General features: G+C 49.8%; 1 protein-coding gene and 1 long non-coding RNA gene across 4 annotated transcripts in view; one reads left to right on the top strand and one right to left on the bottom strand.

Annotated features, from left to right (window-relative positions):
- Positions 1–3,820: 3,820 nt before the first annotated feature.
- On the bottom strand, positions 3,821–7,228 carry LOC106965964 (uncharacterized). The gene is made up of 3 exons (XR_001428714.3): positions 5,842–7,228; positions 5,373–5,445; positions 3,821–4,105 (listed from the first exon to the last, which is right to left on the bottom strand). It is a non-coding gene; the product is annotated as an uncharacterized LOC106965964 (long non-coding RNA).
- A 2,268-nt stretch (positions 7,229–9,496) lies between these two features.
- The window catches only part of ZNF710 (zinc finger protein 710), a 68,688-nt gene continuing 52,331 nt past the window's right edge, over positions 9,497–25,853 (top strand). Inside the window, exon 1 of one of the 3 annotated variants that reach the window (XM_027068077.2) lies at positions 9,497–9,648. The gene's annotated coding sequence lies outside the window, so the exon portion shown is untranslated. Of the gene's footprint in view, positions 9,649–9,670; positions 9,901–11,138; positions 11,327–25,853 lie in introns of those variants that run through there. The other 2 variants (XM_027068076.2, XM_053223547.1) reach the window with 2 other exon arrangements.

The following is a 25,853-nucleotide window of genomic DNA, read 5'->3' as shown; positions in this document are numbered from 1 at the left end:
CGTTCAGATTTGCGCTAAGCTTGTAAATTCACTTGACCTTTCTACATGCACATTATTCAACCTTTACCTTAGGTGCAGGGTCTGTCTCTCCCTATTCAAGTCTTCGCTTGGAAAAAAAAAAAAATAGGCAGTTTTCTTCACATAGAAAATGCTATATTCTGGTTTGACTTATAGAACACGGGGTTCCTCACACCTCAAAACTATAAAAGACACCCTCCCCCACCCCAATAAAACCCTCTGGACTGAGAACTCTGGGGGAGAGTGTTCTTGATATCTTTCCTAAACCCTTCCTCAATGCATTTATTCATTAAACTAGTATTTATTTCAAATGCCTGCTGCGTGCCAGGCCCAGGTTCTGTGCAGTAGGTATACAGCAGGAAGCCACGCGGTTTTCTTACAATTATCTCAAAATAAAACATTTAATTAAAAAAACCACAATTATGTCAAAATAAAAAGTTTAATTAAAAAAAAAAATTCTCTCTTCGCAGGAAGCTCATATTCCAGTGGGGAGAGAGGAAGGGAAACAAGTAAGCAATTAGGCATATGTCATATCAGATGGTGTGAAACGCTGTGGGGAACATGGAAACACGGGGGGGTGGGGGGCGCGGGGCTTTGGAAAGTGGGCCTGGGGACCGCTGTCTGTCCAGGGTGTTTCTGAGCAGAAACTGAAGGAGGTACTTTAGAGTTTCTACTTTTGATTCTGTCAAACCGAGGAACTTCTCCATATTTTCTTTTCCCCAGAAAATGACCTATTCGGGGTGCCTGAGAGGCTAGGTGGGTTAAGCGCCTGGTTTGGTCCGACTCTTGATCGCGGCTCGGGTCATGATCTCCTGGTTCGTGAGTTCGAGGCCCGCGTCAGGCTCCGTGCTGACAGTGTGGAGCCTGCTTGGGATTCTCTCTCTCTCTCTCTCTCTCTGCCTGTCCCCTGTTCGTGCTCTCTCTCTTTCTTTCAAAACAAAACACAAAAAAAAAAACTTTAAAAAAAAGAAAGAAAATTACCTATTTCGTTGGAGTTTTCAGATTTGTCAGCAGCTTCATGTAAGATCCTTTTATATTTTTCGTTTTAAGATCTGTTTGTTATTCCCACCATTTTTCACCTTGTGTTCTTGTGTTTGTTTCTTTTTCTTCTTTGTGATGTTTATCCATTGTATTTTTCAGACCTCACTTTTACAAAAAGAACCAACTCAAGGACACCTGCATCAATGGGACTGTTTTCCACTTTCCTGTTCTTTTTGGCTTTTTTCCTGATCGCTTCCTTATTTTTGTTTGGGGTTTTGTTTTTTAATGTGTCTAAATTGTGTGATGAGTGTTTTGTTTAACTTTTTCTGAGTTTAATAGTAAAATCATCTTAAAAGCTAAATAACTTTTTGAGTAAAGCTTTGCACATACACTGTTGGTTTGGGTAGATTTGGTTCTTCCTGTTATTTTCCAAACGAACATTTTATTCTTCATTTTCTCCTTTATCTAAGAGCTATTGTGGAGAATTTTAAATTGTCAATTAACATTCATGTCTACTTTTAGCATATCGTAAACAAAGGATGTGGCCCATATGATGTCTCTATTTCAAATTTATTGAAGGGGTAACCTGGGTGGCTCGGTCAGTTGAGCGTCTGACTCTTAATTTTGGCTTAGGTCATGATCCCAGGGTCATGGGATCAAGACCCATATCAAGGCCCCACACTGAGCATGGAGCCTGCTTATGATTTTCTCTCTCTCTCTCTCTCTCTCCCTCTGCCCCTCTCCCCCGCTGTGCGTGCTCTCTCTCTCTCTCTCTCTCTCAATTAAAAAAATCAAATTTATTGGAATTTTCTTTAAGGTTGAAAATTCCAGTTTGTTGTGGGAGGGGTGGGTGGCCCTGGGTGGCTTAGTTAGTTGAACCTCCAACTCAAATTTGGCTCAGTCATGATCTCACTTCGTGAGTTCCAGCTCCATGATCAGCTATGTGCTGACATTGTGGAACCTGCTTGGGATTCTCTCTCTCTCTCTCTCTCTCTCTCTCTCTCTCTCTCTGCCCCTCCCCCACTTGTGCGTGCTCTCTCTCTCTCTTTGTCTCGCTTTCTCTCTCTCTCAGTATAAATAAACAGTTTTTAAATTTTTATTTATTTTTGAGAGAGAGAGAGAGAGAGTGTAAGCAGGAGAAGGGTAGAGAGAGAAGGAGACACAGAATCCGAGGCAGGCTCCAGGCTCTGAGATGTCAGCACAGAGCCTGATGTGGACCTTGAACTCACAAACTGAGAGATCATGCCCTGAGCCGAAGTCAGGCAATGAACCTACTGAGCCACCCAGGCGCCCCTAAATAAACATTTTTGTAAAAAGCAAAAAGAACTCCTTTTTTTTTTAAGTTTATTTATTTATTTTGAGAGAGAGAGAGAGTTCGTAAGCTGGGAGAAGGGCAGAGAGGCAGAGACAGGATCCCAAGCAGGCTCTGTGCTGATAAGGCAGACCTGGGGCTCGATCCCACCAAGCGAGAGATCGTGACCTGAGCTGAAATCAAGAGTCAGACACTCAACCAACCGAGCCACCCAGGTGCCCCGAAAATTCCACTTTTAGAAGTATTTTGTGGATCCTGGAAAATAGGCTGAGTAGCTTGCAGCCCAAGCCAAGAGTCAGTACCTCCAGGAACTGGGGCAAAAGAGCAGTCTGTGAACAAGAAGTAAGCTTAAGGGGAAGTGACTTTGATGCCAAGAGGACAAAGAACGGGCTTTTTTTCAGGAGCAACGAGAGGCCAGGCTCTGGGAAAGGCCCTTTGCATGGATTCAGCAGTGAGGTAGGATGCCTCGGAGCAGGAAACTGGGGGGTAAGGAACTTCCTAAAGTCTATTCCCTGCTCAAACTCTTCCCTTGTTTTGCTGAGCGGATTCCCGCCTTTCCTTCAAGACTCCTTTTAAACGTCACCACTTCTAAGAAGTCTTCCCAAAGCCAAGAGCTGGGCTCTCCTGTTCCTGCATAAGTCATCACTAGTCTTACACGTGTCACCCTTGGTTGCCTGGGAGACTCTTGAGGGTGGCCGGCACAGGGCAGATTCTCAGTAAATGTTTGTTGATGAGGCGAAGATTAAAGGCAAAAGAAGGAGACCAAGAAGAGAATTTGTGTCTGCAGATTCGACACAGCCAAGCCATCACCCTGAGGTACCCCTCCCCTGTCCCTGCCAAGCAGGTGATGCCTGGGGGTGTTATAGGTAATCATGCTAACATTAAAAGCTCCTTCCGTTTGCAGAGTGCTTTGCTGTTTTACCTGTTTTACAGCATTACCTTGCAGGCATCATCTCATCTGACCTTCTTGAGCCTAGGTTGCCCTCAGCCCATTTTCCAGGCAGTGAAGCTTTCAGAGGCAGAGTCTGGCCAAGGTCACACAGCTGGCAAGTTGCCACAGCCAAGAGCTCCTGAGACTCAAGTCGTGGCCTCATTCAAACTTGAACTCAGGTCCCTCCTGACGTGAAAGCAGACACACACACACACACACACACACACACACACCCCTACCCCTCGCCGCCTTGGTGAAGACTATAAATTCGCCTCCTGTCTTGCTTGGCATCATGGCTTCACAATGGAGTCTTTCTTTCCCAGACAACATGTTTAATTAATGCCTTAAAGGAAATTCACGAGCGTGATCCCTGATGCCATATGCTTATTCGTTCATCTTTTCTTAGGAGGGACAGTAGACATTTGCTGAGCTCCTGTCGATGAACACAGCGCCAAGGACTTGGCAAGTCCTGGACACCGTGACCCGCACGTAGGCCGGGAGGACGCCTCGGAAGGGCCTTCAGGGCAGCCCTGCCCACGGCCCACCCACCACCCCCAGGCCTGCCTCCTCCTCCCCGCGCCTAGCAGTTACCACCCTACCACCGGGCACCCTCTTGATTTCCCTTCATAAAAAGCCCCATTCTCCTTGTGCACAATACACTTTCACAATAGATGGTCTATTCAGCCCGGAGCCCAAACCAGCAGCAACCAAAACGCTGGTTCCTCTTTACCGTTAGGTCTTCGAACGTTCCCAAGGGAGGAGACCTAATTGCGTCCTGCAGAATTAACTTCCTGTTTGCTTGCCTGTCGCTTCTAGGGACTGGAAGCCCCTTGAGGGTCTGGCCTGGGTTTTTTCACTGCCGCCTAAGGAGAGGAGATCTTCATTGCTTAAAATAATATAATCAGGGGTGCCTGGGTGGCTCAGTCGGTTAAACGTCGACTTCGGCTCGGGTCATGATTCCACGATCTCACAGTTTGTGAGTTCGAGCCCCCTATCAGGCTCTGCCCTGACAGCTCAGAGCCTGCTTCTGATCTTCTGTCTCCCTCTCTCTCTGCCCTCCCCCCAAAAAAACATTAAAAAAAATAAGATTATTATCAGCATAGAAATTCGGCAAACAGACTGAGAAAAAGAAGAAAATAAAAATCACCTATAATTCCCACAGACAGAGATAACTCTCGAAAGTTGTTTGTGTTTCCTTCCCAGCATTTTATATGTGTTTTTTGGGATAAATCTATATGTATATGCAAAATTGTACAAAAATATAATTCTGATGCCTATGCAATTTTGTATCTCGCGCAGATTACAAACATTTCCCATGTCATTAAATATTCTTCAAAAACATGGTTTTTAATAGCCAAAAATTACTACATCAAATGTGCATGCCATAGGCTCTTCAAACATTTCCTCATTGTTGAATACTTAGGTTACTTCCTTCCTTCTCCTTATTTTTTTGTCTGCAATCTTTGCCAACATAAATAATACTTTGGTAAACACCCTTAACATACATTTTTGTCCACCTCGCTGATTCTTTTTTTTTTTTTTAAGTTCACTTATTTATTTTTAAGTAATCTCTACATCCAACATGGGGCTCAAACTCAAGTCACATGACTTGAGTTTGGCTCTTCTGACTGAGCCAGTCAGGCATCCCCCACCCTGCTGATTCTCTCAGATTTCTAGACACCAGTGTGCTGTTTTGTTTTGTTTTGTTTTGTTTTGTTTTGTTTTGTTTTGTTTTGTTTTAAGTAGGCTCCACTCCCAGCATGGAGCCCAACTCAGGGCTTGAACTCACAGCCCTGAGATTGAGACCTGAGCAGAGATCAAGAGCCGGATGCTTAACATGACTAAGACACCCATGCACCCATTTCTCTCAGATTTCTAGGATGAAAGTTACTGAATTAAAGTAGCTTTGAAACTTGTCTATTTTCCAGGCTGTGTACTGATTAGCCCTCCCATAGCCATACGTGTCGTCATTGTGGCTTTTATGTATTTGTTTTTAACTGTTTGGTGAAGCTGGCAGTTTCCTGTTTATGGTCGATGGCCTTTGTTTCTTTGGGCATATTCTTATTCTTATATTTTTGCAAATAAGGCCAGTGAAGTTATGGATCCAAGCGATGATGGGAATTAACTCACACAGATGTGCACCATCGGTCACAAGGAAGGGGTCAGAGGAGCTGGATTATTCGATGGCACCCTGTCATTCCTCCTGGGAAAATATTTTGCAAATGTCAGATGTTTGCCCCCACGTGTCTACACAGACTTTTGCTTTTCTTTGGGTTTGCCCTGCAAACCCTGGTGATTCCTAAATTATTACTATACTTCTGAGGACCGTGAGTGGGTGCCCATTTTCTGTGGGACGTCAGTCCCTAGCCTCGTTCTCAGTGACCCTCCACCCCTTCTGGGTCTCCCGGCATCCAGCCCGTCTGTCCACCTCCGCTCTCCGCAGTCCCTTTTAATTCAACCCTGGGGTCCTACGCCTTCCATTGGCGGGATTCCAGTCGGGAGGTTTGATACTAAAAATCCAGATGTTGAACACTGCAAAGGCACTGATATATTTTTTAAATGTCTGTTCTGTCAATGAAAGAAACATTTTAGTATTCACCTGCTAATCTCCAAGCGGTTACTCTGGCGAACACATCAATCGAGACACTGAAGAGCTGTGTTTCATCCCTTTTCTCAGCTTACAAGATTCCTCAGATTTTCAGAGATGGGCATGAACATTCTGGAAGGCCTGTGGCATGAATGCATCCTCCCTCGGGGAAATCATGAGGATTAGTAAACCTTATAATAACAAACCTTCCTTCCCGTTTCAGCTCTAGGCAGGCAACCATGGCATGCCCAGGAGAGGCCTCCGTTTACTGAGTCTGCCTCACAACTGCTGATTTCTTCCTCTCTCATGGGAATCTGGCGTTCCTTCCTCGGTTGGGGAAGCAGAGGGGACTTGGCTGAACAGTCTTGGCAGGTGTCTGACTGTGTATCTAGGCCCTTGCTGGTAGCTCCTGACATTCACATAAGCTTTACAATTTAGTAACTACAGCACCACGGGTCCCGTCTCACATATTACCTGCTTTCGTGCCTCCCAACTACCCCCAGACGTGGACCCTAATGAAATTAAAAAGGTGTCAGAGAAGGAAGTGGGTCACCTGCCCAGACCGGTTCTCACCGGCAATCTGTGAGAGAAAAAGGCATCAGGGAGGTAGGTGGAGAGCACAGTTACTCTAAAGAAAGGGAGAAAACAAGGGCGCCTGGGTGGCTCAGTCGGTTAAAAGTGTCTCAGTGATTTCGGCTCAGGTCATGATGTTACAGTTCGTGGGTTCGGGCCCCACGTTGGGCTCTGCTCTGGCGGTGCGTTGCCTGCTTGAGATTCTCTCTCTCCCTCTCTCTCTGCCCCCCCCCCGCCCCCACCGTTTTAAAATAAACTTTACAAAAAGAAGAAGAAGAAAAGGAGAAAACAGACTTGCTGGAAAGAAATCCCAACTAGAAACTCTGATTCAGTCGCCCCTTAGCTGTGACCTTGGGAAGTTTTGTGGGTTTTTTGTAACATTTCTGTGCGTCAGTCTCCTCGTATGCAAAAGGATGACCAGAATACGACATCTACCTGGCGCAAAGGTGACTGTAGAAATCTGTTTATCATAGTAGGTTCATAAAAGTGGAAACATCCTACAGTGCAACAATTAATTTGTTTAAACAAATTAAGATACATGCATATATGTATATATGGAATGGCATCATTCATTAGCAGTGACCCTGTGTTTCTAAACAGGGAGAGATATTTGTGGCCTATCGCTGGGTAGATATCGTTGTAGGGGCGCCCGGGGGGCTCAGTCAGTTGGGGGTCCGACTTCGGCTCAGGTCATGATCTCAAGGCTCGTGGGTTCAAGCCCCGCATTGGGTTCTGTGCTGACAGCTCAGAGCCTAGAGCCTGCTTCCGATGATTCTGTGTCCCTTGCTCACTCTGCCCCCTCCCCCACTCGTGTTCTGTCTCTCTCTCTCTCAAGAATAAAACATTAAAGAACATTTTTTAAAAAAGTGGTTGTGATTCAGTTGGAATAGGGTTATGCCATTTTTGTTAATTTTGTAAAAATAACATATTTACATATGTAATCATTCATCTGTTTAACAAGATTGACTTTGGAGTTTTATTATGATGTGCATTTACATGTGGATATGTGGGTATAAAACGCCCAAGAATATACACCAAAATATAATAATGTCTCTACAGGGGGTTCTTTCTCAGTTTGGCTTAGCTGATTTTCAAATTCTTTCACAATGAACTTGTGTCACAGAGAAATAATAGAAGTGTAAAATGTTTACAATGCAGGAACTGGAACGTCGGTGTCTGCCTCCAACCGGGGGGCGTTTTCCTGGTGCCAAGTTCATCTGCAGGTTGCTGGGGGAATGAGGAACCCAAGCAAAGGCCTGAGAGGTTTTAAGAGATTTAATTCGGGCTCTGGAGGAGTCCATAATCTCTTTCTCTCCCTCTCCCCCCCCCCTCAGTGTGAACTTCTGTGTCTACTTCTCTTCGCTGTGCAAACACAGCCAGGTGTCTGCTCAGAGGGGCCCTCCTGGATTTTATGAGGCCTCCCTCTTCTAATTCTTGTTTGTTCTTCAGGCAGGCCACAGCTCCACGGAGCAGGCCAGGCCTCTGCAACTGCAGTCTTCCCATTTCCAGGATGTGAAATTTCCGAGACATCCAGGATGTCCTGGCCGTCCTGAGCAGGCTTTAGGCGTTTCCCAGTCCCAGTGAACCCACTGGGACACAGGGCATCTTTGAAGGAATGCTTCCTCCACAGAGAGCCCATCACGTTTCTGACACGGTGAGTCATTTTGGTTTCGGCCCAGAACGTAAAGTCATTCCCAGGTTGTAAGGGCACCTCCCTGGCAGTCACTCCCCGATTTATAATAATAATGAATAAAAGTCACGAGGTATTGGCACTTATGCACCAGACGCTAGGCATGGGCTCAGTTAAGCCTCACAACAACCCTGGGGGTCAGGTGTTTTCATCCCCATGTTACAGATGGGAAACTTACATCAACTTGCCCAGGATATGCAGCCAGTGAGCCCCCCGCCCTTAAGACACAAGACCCCGTCTCTGCACCGCACAAGACTTCTTGACCCCATTTTACAAGCGAGGAAACCGAGTCTAAGTTATTCACTGAGACTGTTGTTCGCCCAAGTTCTTGAAGTTAGCAAGTGGGAGAAGCTAAAATTTGAACATCTCGCTGATAGGGCCCCGCTGCCTGACTTGTGCCCTGACACGGTCCCCACTCGCCCCTCCCTGACTTGTGTGCCCTGACCTTCCTCACTCCCCACTCCCCCACTGTACTCCACACTGCAGCAAATACTTGTGGCTATTCCAAGAATCTGTGAGAATGTGCTCTCTTGCCCTGGGGCCTTTGGACAGGCTGTACCTTCCCATGCGTTTGCCTGGCAAAGGCCTACTTTTAGATGTCACCTCCCGCAGGAAGCCATCCCTGATCACCCCGGTTCCAAGAACGCTCTGTGGTGCCTCCTTGGTTCATTCATGGCATTGCGGTTGCCGGCCTCCTGGCTTCTTCCCCTCCCCTGCGGGTCTACAAAGCCTAAGCGAGGGCCACGTGTGCTGGCGGCCAGGTCCTCAGCATCCAACACAGGAGCGGGCACAGAGTAGGGACTCGGTAAGCATTTGTTAAATGAATGTTTGATGATCGGAGCTGCGTTTTGCTTTGTTTGGAGGACACAGCTGAGGTGCGCTGAGGGGGGAGTATATAAATAATGACAGCAATGTGGCTTCCCTTCTATCCTATTTAGAGGGCTTAGTGGGCGAGTGCGCTGGGGTCATCCCGGGCTCAGTGCCCTGATGTGAAAACCATGGTGTCCCCCTGGCTGAAGCAGTCTCCGGCTACTGTCTTCTCACTCCCAGTCAGAAACAAACCACGTTCTGAGCGACTGGAGTCGTTGCTCACAACCCCGGGAGCCGGTTTAGGGTGGGGCGAGGGGCAGTGGCCTTGGGGCTCCAGTCTCTAAAGGCCCGGGCCTCTGGGCTGGGGGGGAGGGGTGAAGAGTGGCAGGTCCCGTCCCCGGGAGGCTGCAGTCACTGGGGGAGAGACAATGGGGCTCAGCATCTGCTCCCCGCTGGGAGAAGGGACCCTCCAGTGAAAAGCCAGGGAGAGCAGGGAAGTGTGGGAGGAATTGATGAGGAGAAGGGGTGGAGCCAAGGAGAAGCAGCCGGGAGGAAGGAAGAGAAGGGGAAGGAAGAGAAGAGGGAGGGGTGAGGATTCAGGCTTTCCTTCCTCTCGATGACCCGGTCCCGGGCTGCAGCCCGCTCCGGCATTGTTTCCTGCGGAAACCCTGGGGGCCCACGGAGACCTCACGTTTCTCCCCAGCCCCTTGGCGGCAGCCCCCGTCCGTGGGTCAGGCATCCAGCAGGTGCTCAACGCTTACTTGGGAAAATGAGAAATGTGGCCAACTTTGCTCAGGGAACTTTTCCCTTGCCTTCTCCCCACTTCTCCGGAGAAGCTGAGGGCAGAGCAGGTCTTGGGAGCACGCCCAGGCGCCCCATGAATAATTGACCCTTCCTGGCGGCTCTGCCCGGCTCAGTCCGAGGACTCCAGACCGGCCCAGCGTCGGAGTCGAGAAGCGGCTCCGAGTGGCGGGCGTTCGGGAGGTTGGAAGCCGAAGGTCCGGCCTGCCCGGGGAGCGGGGTCTGGGGGGGGGGGGGGGAGACGGGGGAAGGCCAGGCGGTGGCAAAGCCCGCGGCCCTGCGGGGAGGCGCCTGGGGCCCGACCCCCCGCGCCGCGAACGGCCACGCCTCGGCGCCCCCCAGCCTCGCTCCCGGGGTGGGGGTGGGGGGCGCGGCCCAGGCCCCGGGATCGGAGAGCCCTCGGGGGCGGAGGCGCGGCAGGGGCGGGGGGGGACGATCCCAGCGCCTCCTCCGAGCCCCTTCCCACCCCGGCCCCGGCGCTCGCAGCCCGCGCCGCTCCCTCGAGTCTGGCCGTCCAGGGCTCTGCAAACAGCTGTTTAAAGGCTCTTTTACAGTTCAGTGCTCTGCGGGGATGTTTGTTCCAAGCCCATCTGCCTACTTTAAAAATATATAAGTAAAGAACACACCCAGCCTTCCACCCCTGGCTGGGGAGGGGCGGACTCGGCGGCCCCCGCCCGCACTTTGGAAGGAGCCGGCACCCAGCCGCCGCCGCCGCGGCCCCCGCCCCCGCCGGCCCTCCTCTCGGGAGGACGCCCCGGGCTTCCCAGGGGGGAGGGGGCGCGCAGCCCCCGGGCCCCCTTTGTGCCGGGCAGGGCCGGGCCCCCCATTTCCATGCGAGGTTCAGACGCTCCCCCTCTCCCCCGCTTCAGTTAATCTTTGTTCCCCTTTTCTGCTGAGAGGAGAAAAAAAAAAGAGAGAGAGAGAGAGAAAGAAAAGGAGGAAAAAAGGCGTGACTTGATTTTCAAACGAAACTCCCACAGCAAACAAAACCCTTTTAGAGAAATAAGAAAGGAGGAAGAAGGAAGAAAAGAGGGAAGAAAAAAAAAGGAGAAAGAAAACCCTCCAGGCTTTCAATTTGAGTGGGAGAGTTGAACCGAAAGAAAGAGAAAGAAAGGAAGAAAAATCCTCTCTGCGGTAGAAAGAGAAAAGAAAACTTGGGCTGACAGGAGGGGGGTGCTGGAGGGGGGGGGTGGAAGGAAGTGAGAAAACAAAAGAGAGATAAAAGGGCTGCTTTTCTGTCTCTCTTCCTCTGCGAGCTGGGTTAGGAGGAGCTGTTTTGCATCCCTTCACGTCAGCCCTGCCTCATTCCCTTCTTCCAGGGAGGGAGAGAGAGCGAGCGAGCGAGAGAGCGAGCAGGAGGGAGAGAGAGCGAGAGAGGAGAGGGAGAGAGGAGGGGGGGAAGAGAGAGGGAGAGAGAGAGAGAGAGAGAGGGGGGGGGGAGAGAAAGAGAGGAGCCGGAGGGAGGGCGGCAGGAGCAGGCGGCGGGCGCGCGTGGAGGCGGGCGGCGGGCGCGCAGCAGCAGCCCGGGCGGTGGGCAGCCAGGAGCCCCCGGCCCGGCCCCGGCCCCGGCCCCGGCCCCGGCCCGCCGAGGGCCCCCAGCGCAGGAGCCGCGCCCGGACCAGGGTGAGTGTCCCGCGCGGCCCCCCGGCCCCCGGCCCCGCAGCCCCGGGCGGCGCGCCGGCGGGGGCGCGGGGGGCGCGGGGGTGGGTCGAGGCGGCGGCGGCCGACCCGCCCCCCGCCTCTCCCCGGGGACGGCCGCGCGCAGGCCCGCGCCGCGCTGCAAACATGTCGTCTTTTCCTTTCACTTCCACATTCCCTCATGCCGGGGAGCTGGAGGGAGAGAGGGAGAGCCGGGGAAAGAGGGAGAGATGGCGTCTGGGGGGGGGGGGAGGGGGAAGGGAGGGAGGGAGCGAGCGAAAGAGGGCGAGAGCGAGGAGAGCGCGCGAATGAGAGAGAGAGAGAGAGAGAGAGAGAGGGAGAGAGAGAAGCAGAAATGAAAGGAAAGCGCCGCGGTGGCGGCGGCGGCGGCGGCGGAGCGGGAGGCCGGGGAGGCGGCGGCGGCGGCGGCGGCTCCCGGGCCCGCACGTGGGTGTCCCGGCGCCCCGCGCGCTCCCCCCGCACCCGGCCCGGGACTCAAAGTTTCACCCCCTCGCCGCGCCGCCCCGCCCCTGCGGCTGCCCACAAACTTTATTCTCCGGTGCGGGGGGGGGGGTTGGGGGGACGGTTACGGCGCGTCCCCGCCGTCCCGGGAGGGGGGGTGGTGGTGGCGGGGGAGGGCCGAGCGGACTGAGGGGGGGGGGCTGGGGGTGCCTCCCCGAGGGCAGCCGGCGGCCGCATGTCGTGCGCTGCGGGACCCCCGCCTGGCCGGCGTCGGGGCGCCCCGGGCCGGGGACCTGTTGAAGGTGCTCGCCGGCTGGCGGGGTCCCCACGGCCTGTCCCTAGCCTCCCTAGTCTCAGTTCCCCTTCCTCGTTGCCCACTCGCCGTCTCCTCGCGGTCATTTTCCTAATTGGACGGAGCTGTGGGGTGTGATCGCCGGCGTCAGACGGGGGGGGGGGGGGGCGAGGCTGCCGGGTGGGCGCGGGGACCCGGGTACCGACGGGGCAGCCCCTGCAGGCGCGCGGATCCCACAGACCCGGCCCTAGTGCCACCGCCCCCCTAACTGCGGACTTGCTAACTAGTGCGTATCGGGTTTTTTTTTCCAACTTGCCTTTTAAGATGACTTTTATGGTCGCAGCAACTGCTTCCCTCCAGTCTGAGCTGTACTTTGGGAAGATTTAAGAGGCCAGGGCGGTGCTTGCGTGGGTTTTAACTAACCCGAAACGGTCCTTAATGTATCTGTCTCTCAGCTCTGCGTTGGTTGGGGCGAAGGCAGAGCCGTAGCCTGGGTGCGTTTTCACTGGGACACTGCGAGGTGCCCGTCCTTCCCCGTCGGAGCGGTCCAGTGAGTGGCCATCCTGGTGGCCCACCTTCGGGCTGCCGGGCCGAGCGCCTAACTGCTAAGGGCACTCTGAACGCCTTTATTTCTGGGCAAAATGGAAACTCCTAGCCGGTGTCGACCTGGAGGGGACGGTAGCCGGGTCCCGTGGGTGCCTGGGAGAGTCACAAAAATTCCCCCACAGGTGTGCAAAGCAGGACTTTGCACCCTTGGGGGGTCACCCATCCAACTTTGAAGCTACTCTTTGAGTCCTGCCTTTGTACCCGTGTAAGCAAAACCAGTCAAAGTTCATTTCTGCCAAGTAGAGGGCCCCTGGGCCTGCATCCCTGTTGTGCTCTTATCGGGGGCCTTTAAAAGGCCTGCCGGGTCTTGTGGGAGAAGGGAAGAAAACCACCCCTAATTGCCCTTAGACATCAGAACATGTATTTTTAGTGTTTGTGATCAAGCCATGGGCCTGTCTGGTTTTGATTTTTGAGACCTAGCATGACTGTATGTTTCTTGTTTGTTTTAAGTGAATATTGTTTTCTAGAGCTTTCTTGGTGGTTTTGTCAACCGGCCCATGGGCCACGTGTCACCCTGTGCCAAGCACCTGTTTGAGCCCTAACTGGTCACCTATAGTTCCAGCTGCATTAGTGCTCCAGAAACCTGCAGGACCTGGCTTCCTCACATGAGGGCAGTGGGAGAGAGCAGTTCTCTTTTGAGTAGGGGGGTGTTGGACATTTGGGGCACATTTTCTTTCCTCCAGGCTCGCCTGGAGGGAGACGCAGTGAGTTGAAGTGAGAACGGATGCTCACTCTTCTCTGGGCAGATTCCTAGGTGAGTCCTTGTCCTGTGGTGTGCGGCCAGCAAGCCGTTTGTTCTGTACTTGGGTCACCTCCATCCCGACCAGGCATTTCCTACCGGGGAGACTTATTTTAGGCTCGCTGTCTAGAGACCAGGAGACAGACAAGGTCTGGGATGGTTTCCGAGTGGACAGAAGGGAGACTAATGGGACCACCAGAGGTTTTGCACGACTTCTATTTTAGGTTTGCCTTGCGGGCCCGGAGATATTTCCATCTGAGCTTGCTCAAGTTCGCAGGTAGAAGGGAGGAAGTAAACAAAGGAGGAGTCAAGTGTATCCCGGAGGATGCTCCCCACAGGCTCCTCACTGGGCTTGCTCCCCCACCAGGTCCCAGGGCAGGGGCTCATGTTGCTGACTGAAGGAATCTCTGCATCTGCTGAGTCTCGTGTTAATGATGGTTGGTCTCAACCCTGAGACTTCAAAGCCGGAAGACACTGTAGAGATGGCCTAAAAGAAACTGAGGCATGAGAAAAGCTCCATGCCTGGGGCTGTGCTCTAAGTGGCAATGCCAGTACCTGAACCAGAACTTTCAGAGTCCATTTTCGGTGCTTTTAAACACAAGGCCTTGGCCTCTGTTCTCGCTGGGGATCCCGAATCAGGCTCTGTCCAGAGAGTGTGGCTCCGAGACCATGAAACCGTGGGCGTATGCTCCCTGCATGAGACGGGTAAACAGGGCACTTTATTGTCCAGCTCTGTTACACACATACTATTCCAGAGGCTTTGACGGGCCAGTGTGACTACTAAGGGACACCAGGAACAAAGTCTGCCAGTTCAGTGAGGCAAGCGGTTTAGTTCTCGGGATGTTCCCAAGTCACACTCGGCACTTTTTGATCCGGAATGCTTCCTTCGTGCCCTGTTCTTGTGTGTGATTTATTTAGGATTGGTCTGCGGAGAAGAACGGGGGTGTAAGGAAGAGCCAGAGACCTGAACCGATGTCTTTTCGTGGGTTAGCTCTCCTACTGGAATGTCAGCTCGTGAGGGTAGGAGGTCTGTGTTCGTGGCTAAGCCCCTGTGCTCAGAACAGGGCCTGGCACATGGTGGGCCCTCGATAATCCTTGGTGAATAAGTGGACGGGGCATTAGGAAAAAGACCTCCCTCCCAGTAGGAACCCACGAGTGACACACAGAGGTGGGGACAGGGAGGTGATTGATGGGACCTGCAGAGTTTTGCAGTGAGTCATGGCTTCAAACAAGCTCCAGACAGGTAAGGCAGGAGCAGCTGGGAAGAGTCGATCCTGCATAGGTGGAGCCACTGGGTGGAGATTGTGCAGAACAATAGAGACATCTTGAACTGGACTGGATCGAGGGAGAATAATAATAATCAGGGTATCTTGGGCCGGGCTTGTCTACATGCTTTGTGTGTATCGTGTCCCTTAGTCCTTGCAGGTGCTGGTAGTAAATCGTTATTCCCGTCTGGCAGATGGGGAAACTAGAGCCCAGAGGAGTTGAATAACTTGCCCAGGGGCACAGAGCTGATACCTGAACCCAGGCTGACTGACTTCAGATTTTGCCTCCCTACAGTGACAATTGAGGTCAGGGATCCCTGCCTACACCAAGGAGCTGAGCATTCAGAGCTTTGGGGTTCCTCGAAAGGATGGCAGCAGAAACACTGAAAAAGAAATTGTTGGTCTGCAGTGGAGCGAGGCTGGTCAGGGAGCCTGCCCTCTGCTTCCCTTTGCCGGGACCCACACCGCGCTCAAAGACCATTCACCCAACGCAGACTCGAAGGGATGCTTCTTTGGGAGGCCTCCCTGTCCCCCGAGCAGAGTGGCTAGCACCAGATCGGGACTATTTTGCACTTGATAAAGATTTAGGAGACTTTTTCTTTTCTTAAGTATGCTTTTCGACTTCAATTTTGGCTGGCACGTATTTGAAACCGGCGGGGATTTTAAAGCTAGAAGTGTCGCTGTTGGCCTTGAGGGCTCCAGAAAGTGTTTCCCGCACGTGTAAACCCTCCCTTCCTGATCCAGGATGCTGGTCCAGGCTCTTCCAGACCACAACAGCTACCCTTTCATTGACGGTGTGATTTACCAGCCTCTGTGCTGGGCCCGACCTCATGGAGCTTGTAGTCTCCCTGGGAGACAGACACTGAACTAATAATTACACAAATACTCTTTAATTACAGTTGTTATAAACGCTTCAAAGGGAAAAGTACAGAGGCTATGGGAGCTGATAATCAGGGAGGATGAGGGAAGGGAGGCTTTCCCGAAGAAAGGGCATTTAAACAGCCACAGGAAAAAGGTGGGTGAAGAGGCCTTAGCCAGGGTGGGATAGTCCGTTAACCTTGATGTAAACCCCGGGCCCTGCACCCGCAGCACCAGCATCGTCTGCCCGGCCCGCCCAGGAGCTTGTTAGCAATGCATAATCTCTGGCCCTCAGCAGACCTGCTGAATCTGCATTCTAACACGACTCACCTGCGTGGTAAAGTCTGAGAAATGCCAAAGGAATCAAAGTTCTGAACGGGGAGGGAGGGGGGGGATTCTCGGCTTGGCTGTGAATGAGTTGGATGACCACAGGAGAGTCACTTCTCTGGTTAATGAGGGAATTAGATCATCTCGCAAAGTTCCTTCTGGCTTCTGTCATCTCTGGCTTTTGCTGGTGTGTGCTGTTTCCAAGCTTATTAAGAGTGAGGGCCTGGGCGTCCACAGCATCCACCTCTGCGGTGCCTCTGGTGGGCCCACCCCCCCCCCCCCCCCCAGCAGGCGCTAGTCCGTGTGGTGGTCTGACTTCCCATAAATGCTGCAGAGCGGCCAGACCGGCAGAGCTTTGGGGAAGGATCAGAATAATTCGCAAAGAGCGTGTGGGGCTTTGTTGCACGCAGAGAGATTGTCTTAAGGTGACCCAGGGAGGATTTGGCCTGAATCGAGAGAAAAACTGTTCAAGGGTCAGAAGGGCTTTGGGGAAGAAAGGTATACCATTTCTGCCAAAAGCGGAACCTAAAACGAGGGAGTTGCTCAATAGTTCCTTGCCTGTGAACATAATACTTTAAGAATGGCCACGGAGTGTTGTGCCTGAGATCCTCACATCAGTGTGGAGAGGACCAGAGGGCCAAGGCCAGTGGTGCTTGAGCCTTGCAGTCTGGGGAGGGTGGGGGAGGGAGGGCTTCACTTGTGCACGTGCAGCCGTGCAGAGTGTTGTGTGGACGTGTGCGTGCTTTGCTGGGGAGAACATCCAGAGCTTTTGCCGGCCTCAGAGGGACCTGCGACTTGCCCGAACTAGGGGCAAATGCCTTTCTTAGCTCATTGCACCCAACTCTCTTCCTACACAGCACTTACTGTGGACCAGGCACCATCCTAAACACTTTCCATATATCCGCTCATTTAGGATGAATAGCTTTCTGGAGGTCACGTGTCAGAACCAGGCCTGGCACTGGACGGTTGGGCCCCAGAGTCCCGGCTCACAAAGCCTAACTTCCTAGCAGGGCAGGTGGGACTAGGGGAGAGCACTTTTAGGAGAATGGAAATTGAGATGACAAAGGTCCCTAGGTTACAAGCAAGTGTCTCCCAGGGGCGCCTGGGTGGCTCAGTCAGTGGAGCGCCCGTGACTCTTGGTTTCAACTCAGGTCATGATCTCGCGGTTCATGGGTTCAAGCCCCGCGTCGGGCTCTGCGCTGACAGCGTGGAGGCTGCTTGGGATTCTCTCTCTCTCCCTCGCTCTCTGCCCCTCCCCCACTTTCTCTCTGTCTCCCTCAAAATAAATTAAAAACAAAAAACCAGGTGTCTCCCAACTGCTCATGGATAAGACAGAAAAGTTTTTCCCCAGGTTGCCAGGCTAGCCCACGAGAGCCTGTGTCACTATCGGGCCTAAGTCATTTTGTTTGCTTAGAAAAAAGAATTAGGAAACAAGACAGCCGCGCACTGCAAGCTAAATGAAAGATTCTAGATTCGGCCAGAAGATGCTTGAAGAAGTGCACTGTCGAATAAGGGGTGGGGTGGTAGCAGGAGATTGGGACAGATTTTGAAAGGGGGATTAAAGGATATTAGAAGCCAAAGCAGGGCCAAAAATGTATGTCGAATCGGCAGCTTCCAAAGGTAAAATGGACTGGTTCTCATTACTTACTAATTAATGCGTGTAGCTCACAGACCTGACCCTTCCCCCATCCCTAATGCCTTACCCCCAAGTACAGAGGCCTTGTGTTTTCTCTTTAATGCATTCCTGTGCTATTTGAATTTTTATCGGTGTGTGTGATCTTTATAATTTATATACTTATAAATGGAGGAAAGGACTGTTAGAAGTGGGTTGACCTCTAGGGGGGTTTTAATTCTGTCTTCTATAACCGTCATCCTAAAGGCGTCTGTGATATTAAATATATATGCTCTATTGTGTGTATATTTTGGGAATACTGAGAGAGGTGTTGGAAGCGGGAGGATTTTCAGTAAAGTCAGAAGCTGAGACCAGGGAATCTCAATGTAGCCCGACCACCTTCCCTTTCTTCGTTCCATACCCTTAGTGTGTAATAAATCGGGAATCAAGGTCAGGTAGGAAGGATCGCCACAGAAAGCGGGAATGTCCACCTTCCAGATTGACAGGGGAAACTATGACTTCTGTAATGACTCTTGGTTCAGTGTGGTTTGTCTTCTGGTCATGCCCGAATGCCATCTATGACCCCATCCCATTCCCAGTGGGGCAGCCATGGAAGAACGGGGTTCCAGATGGGGAGGCTATCCTGCAGGTGTTCGATAAGAAACAATAGCCGAACTTCAGTGGTGGTTTTATGCACCACGTCAGAATGTCCTCAAAAGGACCACATCCAAGCCGGCCTCTTGAAAAGCATCAGGTTCCCTTTGGAAGCTGGTGGTGCTGGTAGGTCAGCCCCACCCTGCGATGTTTGATCGTGGGGCCCCCGAGTTTACATGCCTCCTCTCCCATCAGGGCTCCGTTCACTAGCCACAGACCACAAGTTCGCTGTGGACTTGCTATTACCGGGAAGCAGGTCACCTCTGAAATTCTGAACTCTTCCCATCTCCCCACTGCACTTCCCTCCTTGAACCCCCTGCGCCAAGCTGGGAAACCTATGCCTACCCACCGGGGCAACATGTCTACCATCAACCCCATCCCTAGATCCCCTGTGTCCTGCCCTGGCTGCCCCCCTAGGCCTGAGCACCCCACATCCTCCTGTGCCCTAATTCCCTGCCTACAGATACAGACACACCTGTCTCCCTCCTCTTTGGCCCTGCTTCTCCCCAACCCACTTCCCGTGTCACTCCACCCAAAACTTCACAGAGAAGCGTTCACCCTTTCTGTCCCTGCTTCCTCTCCCTCTCTCCTCTCCAGCTCCAAAACACAGAGTATTTCAACCCCCACTCCTGCCTGCTCTTGCAGAGGCCCCTGACCCACCCCCTGAGCATGCCTGGCAGTCCCTTTTGTGGCCTCTGCTTACTTGACTTCTCCATGGCAAACACTGGCTCGTCGCTCTGGGCCCTCCTCTTACGACTTACTGTTTTCTGCCATTCCCTCCTCTCCTGCCAACACTTTGGTGCCTCGGCCATGGTTCTCTGCTACTTTTTCCCCTTCTGTGCTTATGGTTTCAGTCTGCAAGGCCAGGACTCTTGTCCTGTATCTATCTCTGTCTTCATGTCTCCTATACACAGTTCAGAGCTGGGTTTACATTGGTTATAGTTTTGGATACATGTGGATTTCTTTGTACCATCTTATTTTGTGTTTTCTGTTTCTTCTTTTTCGGATTCTTTGTTCATTCTTTAATTTAAAAAAAAAAAAAAAAAGATTTTATTTTTAAGCAATCTCTACACCCAACAGGGGGCTCGAACCCGCAGCCCCAGGATCAAGAGTCGCACGTTCCACCTACTGACTCGGCCAGCCGGGCTGTTCATTCTTTTAAGTTGATTAAAAGATTTTTTTTTTTTCCCTTTCTTTCCTTCACTGTTTTTTTCTTTACTGCTTTGCAGCTTACACACTCTGTGTCTATTCTTTTGATGCTTGCAGACTGCAGAAGATTTAAAGTTAGTTGGTGTCTATCTCTTCTCAAATAATGCAAGGACCTTGGGAATGCTTTCTGTAAAGTCACTGTTGGGACACATGCAGTCGTCACCCAGTGGTTTAGCTGCATCGTGTTTCTCTCTTCAGTTCCACAAGCCGGGCATTTATTTTTAATGTTCTATACAGTTAGCCTTTGCTTTCATTTTCTGCATATTTTCCATTTTGCTTACTTAACGTTTCTCCTTGCATCTCAGACCTACTTTCTGATATCACAACATATGGTGAAGATCTTCTCATCGTAAACTTCTCGTTCCTGTTTGGCTAACGTTTTATGTCATCCTTACTGTTACTGTTCTAGTGGGTATAAAACATTAGCTTGCCAGTTATCTTCCCTAAGTGTTTAAAGATAGTTTTCCATTGTCTTCTGGCCATTGTTGATGTTGAGAAGTTGGTGGCACAATTATTGTTCCTCGTAGGTAATCTCTTCTGCCTGGTTGGTGGTGGTGGTGGTGGTGGTTTACATGTGTGTGGGTATGCGCTCATTTGTATGTTTTGCAGTTCAATATTATTTACTTAGGAGTGGATTAGATTTTATTTGGCTAAGGATTCGTTGGTGACTTTATCAGTGCTGGAGGCTTTTCAGCCATTAGCTCTTGGAATATTGTCTCTCCATCATTATCTCTCTCTGGCCTCTCTTTTGGGAACTCCAGTTAGATGTGTTTTGATCTTATTTCTATATGTCTCTTAACTTTTTCATTTGCAACCTTTTGGGTTTTTGGTAGTGTTTTCTGGGGAATATCTTACTTGTCTTCCACTTCTTAATTCTCTCTTTAGTTATCTCTAATCTTCTGTTTAGTCCACCCACAGAGGTATTTTTAGTATCAGTATTAACTCACAAATTGTAATATATTTGATGTGTTTCCATTGCAGTTACTATTTTTGATGCTCATGATTTGAGTTGTTTTTTTTTTTTAAGTTTATTTCTTTATTTTGAGAGAGAGAGAGAGAACAAACGCACATGTAGAAGGGACAGAGAGAGGGAGAGAGAGAGAATCCCAAGCAGGCTCCGCACCATCAGCATGGAGCTCGACGTGGGGCTCAGACTCATCAACCGTGAGATCACGGCCTGAGCCAAAGTCAGACGCATAACCGACTGAGCCACCCAGGTGCCCCTTGGCTTTGGGTTTTTAACCTGGATGATTATATTTTTTTATTGCTGTGTTTCTATTCTATCCTTTCCTAATATGCCTGGTGATTTGTGTTTTTTAAATAATCTCTTACTCCTTAGTTGTGTTTTTAATTCTCCATTTTATTGATCACATTAAACATACTTATTTTGTACTCTGTATCCAGTAATTCCAATACCTGAAGTGTTTGCAGGTATAGTTAGTTCTGTTGTGTGCTGCTTCTGCTGGTTCCCACTCTTGAGGGCTTGCTTCCGTATGTGTCTCGTGATTTTTGATTGCAAGTTTATGTTTGTTAGAATTCTATCTGTGAGAATTCTTCAAGGTATGGGATGAAAGTACATTCTTCCACAGAGGATATGCTGCCTTCTACAACAGACACCTTAAGGCCTTCCAGATGGGTCCATTTATTTATAATTCTTAGCGTGTAGTTTTGAGGGCCTGCCAATGACCACATTGACCAAAAGTTCTCAGAGGAACTTTTTTTGAAAGTCCACCCACAGCTAACGCTAAGCCTGATTACTTCCCTCCTGACTGTATACACCAGACACCCCACTTTGTCTCATTGTTCCCCTATTGCCAAATACTTTCACTTCACATTTGGACAAGTCCTGGTCACGCCAGGCCCAGTTAAAAACGGTGAATCTTCTGAGGCTTCCCCATGCCGTCCCTTGCAAAACTGACCTGTTCTTCCACATCCATTGGCCACTGTTCCCTTACCGCTTAGTCTATAGGTGTGTGTGTTTAGTCCCCATGCTGGACTCTGAGCCTCTTGAAAACTCAGAGCTGTTATTTATTTCTGGAGCCCCAATGCCTAGTTCCCTGTTGGTCGCGGTAGTGGCTTAGTAGATCCCTATCGATTGAGCAGAATTTACGGCAAAATCAATTCTTCTCCTCTTCTTGGGTAGTAATTAAAGAAAAAAAATCCAAGCGCTAACCCACCCTGTAATCTTGGACAACTCTAGTTCACCCTTTTGGACCTCAGCGTCCATACCTATGAAATGAAAGGATGCTTCTAAGGTCTCTACTTGTTCTAAGATGCCGAAATTCACCACCGCTTGTATGGTTATCAGTCACGATAATGTGGACCAGCCCTTGGCTCACAAACGGAACGATCTCCTAGTTTGCAAGTTCTTTGCTGTCGGCGCATAGCCTACTTCGGATCCTCAGTCTCCCTGTCTCTCTCTCTGCCCCTCCCCTCTCACACGCACGCTCTCTCAAAAACAAACTTAAAAAAATGTATTTGGAAAGAAAGAAAGACGTTTGGGAGGAAAGAAAGAAGGGAGGGGAGAAGACTCTCACCTTTGCTCTGCATTTTCACTTAGGCTGTTTTAGTTAGTACGCCCCTCAGCAGCCCCCAGTGAGGTTACCACTTTTATAGACCAAGCAACTGAGGGCTGGAAGTCCGAAATGACTTGCCCAAGTTCATGGACAGAGCCTCGGAAACTGGCCTTGAGTCCAGTTCTCGCTCCAGAACCGTTGGGCTCCTGTCTGTAGATCAGCTTCTTGTTTTGGGGTTTTTTTTTTTTCTGGTTTTCGTCCTTTATCTCGAGGTGCCATCTCATTGGTCAAAGCCCAGTGACCCGTACACCGTGGCCTGAGACCCACCCCTCCCGAGGGAGTGGATGTGCTCTTCTGTCCCACCTCCCCCAGCTGGCTCGCTGGCTGACAAATGCCTATGGGGCAAAGCTCAGGCAGTAGGTGGTGGAGCCAGCCCAGAACCCAGCCAGCCACATCAGACACAACGAGGAGGATTAGGGATGGGCTTTGCAGTCCTGCCTTTGAAGTTCCCAGCTTTTATCAGAGTGTCTGAACCTTCACATTATTTCAAGGGAGCTTTTATTACTGTCTGTGGACTGGCCTCAGGTAGGTACCAGCTGCTGCCAGGTGCCGAGGGAACACTTCCTGGTGCCTTAAGCTGGTGCCTTCGCTTTGTTATATGGCAGAGAAGTTTTTCGGGCTAAAGGCACTGGGTACTTAGAAGATTCTGGAAGAAAAAAAAATTTCTGTTTCAACTTTTCTATCGAGAGGTGCGATGCGATGGCATCCCTTTAATTAAAGGGAAGGAAAAGTGCTTGCTCGCTTTATTCTCTTTTTTTTTTTTTTGTCTCACAGAAACACCTCCTCTGCTGTTTTCAAAGTAGAGTATTGACTGCTTCCTTTTTGTCAAGGAGAAATGCTGTAGGAGAACAAAGCTAAAGGTGTTGGCCGTATATAATACGAGGCTGTAATTTACAGGTACGGCTTCACCCGGGGGAAGAATTTGATGTCTTTAAGAGATACAAAAATCATCCAGCACCACCTGTCCTGGGGTGTGGTGTCATATTTATTTGCAGAGTTGGAGTCGTCATTTCTTAAGGAAGAAGCAGGGCTCATGGGGGTAAGAAGTCTTCGGGATCCCGGGGTCTGAGCCGACCTTCCAACTCCCTGTCACTGTGCTACTTGGCGTCTTTACGAGGGATGCATCCTAATGACCCACCCTGTCCGTTTTTGTTTGTCTGGCTGGCGGACGTGGAAGTGCCCTGAACGTCACAGAGCTGTCCCCACGTGAAGTTCGTACCCAGCTGTTTGCTGAACGCGTGAACAGATAGGCGCCCGGTAAACGTTCCTCAAATGGACACATTTTGATATTGGAGGTAGACTTTAAAGCTTTCGATCATAAAGAGGACTCGGGAAACGTAGACATCTGCCATTATGCTTCCGTGGATTTTCCTGACTCTTGAATAATTAAGGGTGTCCCATGGAATTTTTCCTTCCTTGCGCTGTAGGTCATCTCTCTTTAGACAAAGGCCAACTTCTGTAAATGGTACACTCTGTGCTCTTACTGACTCTCCCCAGCAATCCCGTCCATTATCTGCCTGTGTTCTAGCTCATTCTCCAGAAAAACTTCCATGTAACGTCAGCCAAGTTCTTTTGCTTTGGTTACAAAGGCTTGTGAGAATTCTCTTCCAAACCCCTGTTTTACAGCTTTTGTACCTGGGTGGTCAAAATTCATTCCCTAGCACCAGGTAGATGAACAAATCTCGGCTCAGGAACTGGCCTCTCTCTCTCTCTCTCTCTCTCTCCTTTTTGAATATACTGTCTCAAGAGATGGCCACTGCCCTGTCCTCCATGAAGGACAAAAGTAACATTTGTTTTGCCTTTTCGCACCTTGGCCTCTCGGCTCGCTGTCCTCTTCCTCCCCTGGTGACAATTATTCGAAGCCAGGAAAGTGGACTTCTGGCTATTCTGGGGGAGTTGGCTCTTTGCTTATGACTCACACCCTCCCTGTACTCATTCAGGCCTCCTGGAGATTTTCATTCCCCTTCACTGGAAACTACCCCTTGTTGAAAATATTCTTAGGTGGTTTTAAGATGTCTCCATTCAGGGTTTGGGTTTTTTTTTATTATTATTTGTTTGTTTGTTTTTTCAATTCCACTCCAGGTTTGAATGTCCAAGGAATGAGAGGTCTCTTGTCTCCTGGATCTCTTCGTTTTTTTAAGAAAATAGATTTTATTGATTTTTTTTCTTGTTACAAAGAGATTTATGATTTTTTGCAGAAAATTTAGGAAATATAAACAAGCAAAAAGAAGAGAGCAAAAACCATCTATAATTATTAATATTTTAGTATATTATATACCCTTCCAGCATATATTTTTTAATTCAAATGAGATCATACCGTGTGTACCTTCATGTTGCTTTTTTTTCTTTCTTTCCTTTTTTTTGCTTTTCCTTTTTTGGGGGGGGGGGTCCTGTTTTCTTTATTCACTCTGCCAATTTCTTTCTTTCTTTTAATTATTAAAGCATATGCCTCTTTTTTTTTTTTTTTAATTTACATCCCAATCAGTTAGCATATAGTGCAACAATGATTTCAGGAGTAGATTCCTTAGTGCCCCTTCCCCATTTAGCCCATCCCCCCTCCCACAACCCCTCCAGCAACCCTCTGTTTATTCTCCATATTTATGAGTCTCTTCTGTTTTGTTCCCCTCCCTGTTTTTATATTATTTTTGTTTCTCCTCCCTTATGTTCATCAGTTTTGTCCCTTAAAGTCCTCATATGAGTGAAGTCATAGGATTTTTGTCTTTCTCTGACTAATTTCACTTAGCATTATTCCCTCCAGTTCCGTCCATGTAGTTGCCGATGGCAAGATTTCATTCTTTTTGATCGCCAACTAATACTCCATTGTATATATATACCACATCTCCTTTAGCCATTCGTCCCTCGATGGACATTTGGGCTCTTTCCGTACTTTGGCTATTGTCGATAGTGCTGCTAGAAACATGGGGGGTGCGTGTGTCCCTTCGAAACAGCACACCCGTATCCCGTGGATAAACGCCTAGTAGTGCCATTGCTGGGTCGTAGGGTCGTTCCATTTGTAGTTTTTGGAGGAACCTCCATACTGTTTTCCAGAGTGGCTGCACCAGCTGGCATTCCCATTTTTTGCTTTTCCTTAACAATATGTGATTAAAATTTTCATTGAGTTAAACCTCTTCCTTCAAGTCACATTATTTTTTTATTTTAATTTTCAGTTCCGGTACAGTTAACATATGGTGTTGTGTTAGCTTCAGGTATGCAATATAGTGATTCCACGTATCGATACATTGCAGAGCGCCCCTCCCCTCCAGCTCACTTTAAAGGGCTATCTTCTGAGCAGACGGACCATAATACATATAAGCAGACTCCTCCATTTACATTCTCTCCCCTTTTTCTCTCTTCTAAGGAATGCTGCAGCAAACATCCTTGGGCAGTTTTGCCCACGGCCTTGATTATTCCTTGGGACTTGTTTCTAGAAGGGAATCCCTGGGCCGAGGACCCATTCTAAAGGCTCTTGATTTAGAAGGTAATATTGCCCTCCAGAAAGACCGTATGCAGATTTTACTCCTTTGGGGTGAAGACTTAAGTCATTCTCTTTTAAAACCTGGCTGTGTGTTTTTCCGACATCCCTTTCCAAATGTTGAGCCCCTGTTTGTTAAGAGTAAGTGGCCCTCCCATCCTCGAGGGCTGAGGCCTTTCTTAAGAGTCTCTGACTGCAGGCATCTGGGCAGGTGGGAAGCCCCAAGATGCCCATCCTTAGAATGCCCGGGACAGTGCTGGCTTTGAGGGTTCCAGAGTCTCTTGGGGAAATTTCTCGAAGCCTTTCTTCTAAGAGGATGCTCATAAAACAAACATCCTACCCTAACGCCAGAGACCAAGGCTGCTCGTCCTGACCTGGGTTGGGGTTTGGGGTTGCGGGTGGGGGGGGATTTCCTATCCAGGCCCCGGAGTCTGTCCCGG

Source organism: Acinonyx jubatus, chromosome B3 (genome assembly GCF_027475565.1).
Source record: "Acinonyx jubatus isolate Ajub_Pintada_27869175 chromosome B3, VMU_Ajub_asm_v1.0, whole genome shotgun sequence".
NCBI classification, from domain to species: Eukaryota; Metazoa; Chordata; class Mammalia; order Carnivora; family Felidae; genus Acinonyx; species Acinonyx jubatus.
Note: the sequence above shows the minus strand (reverse complement) of the source record. Positions and strands in the feature narration are given on the sequence as shown.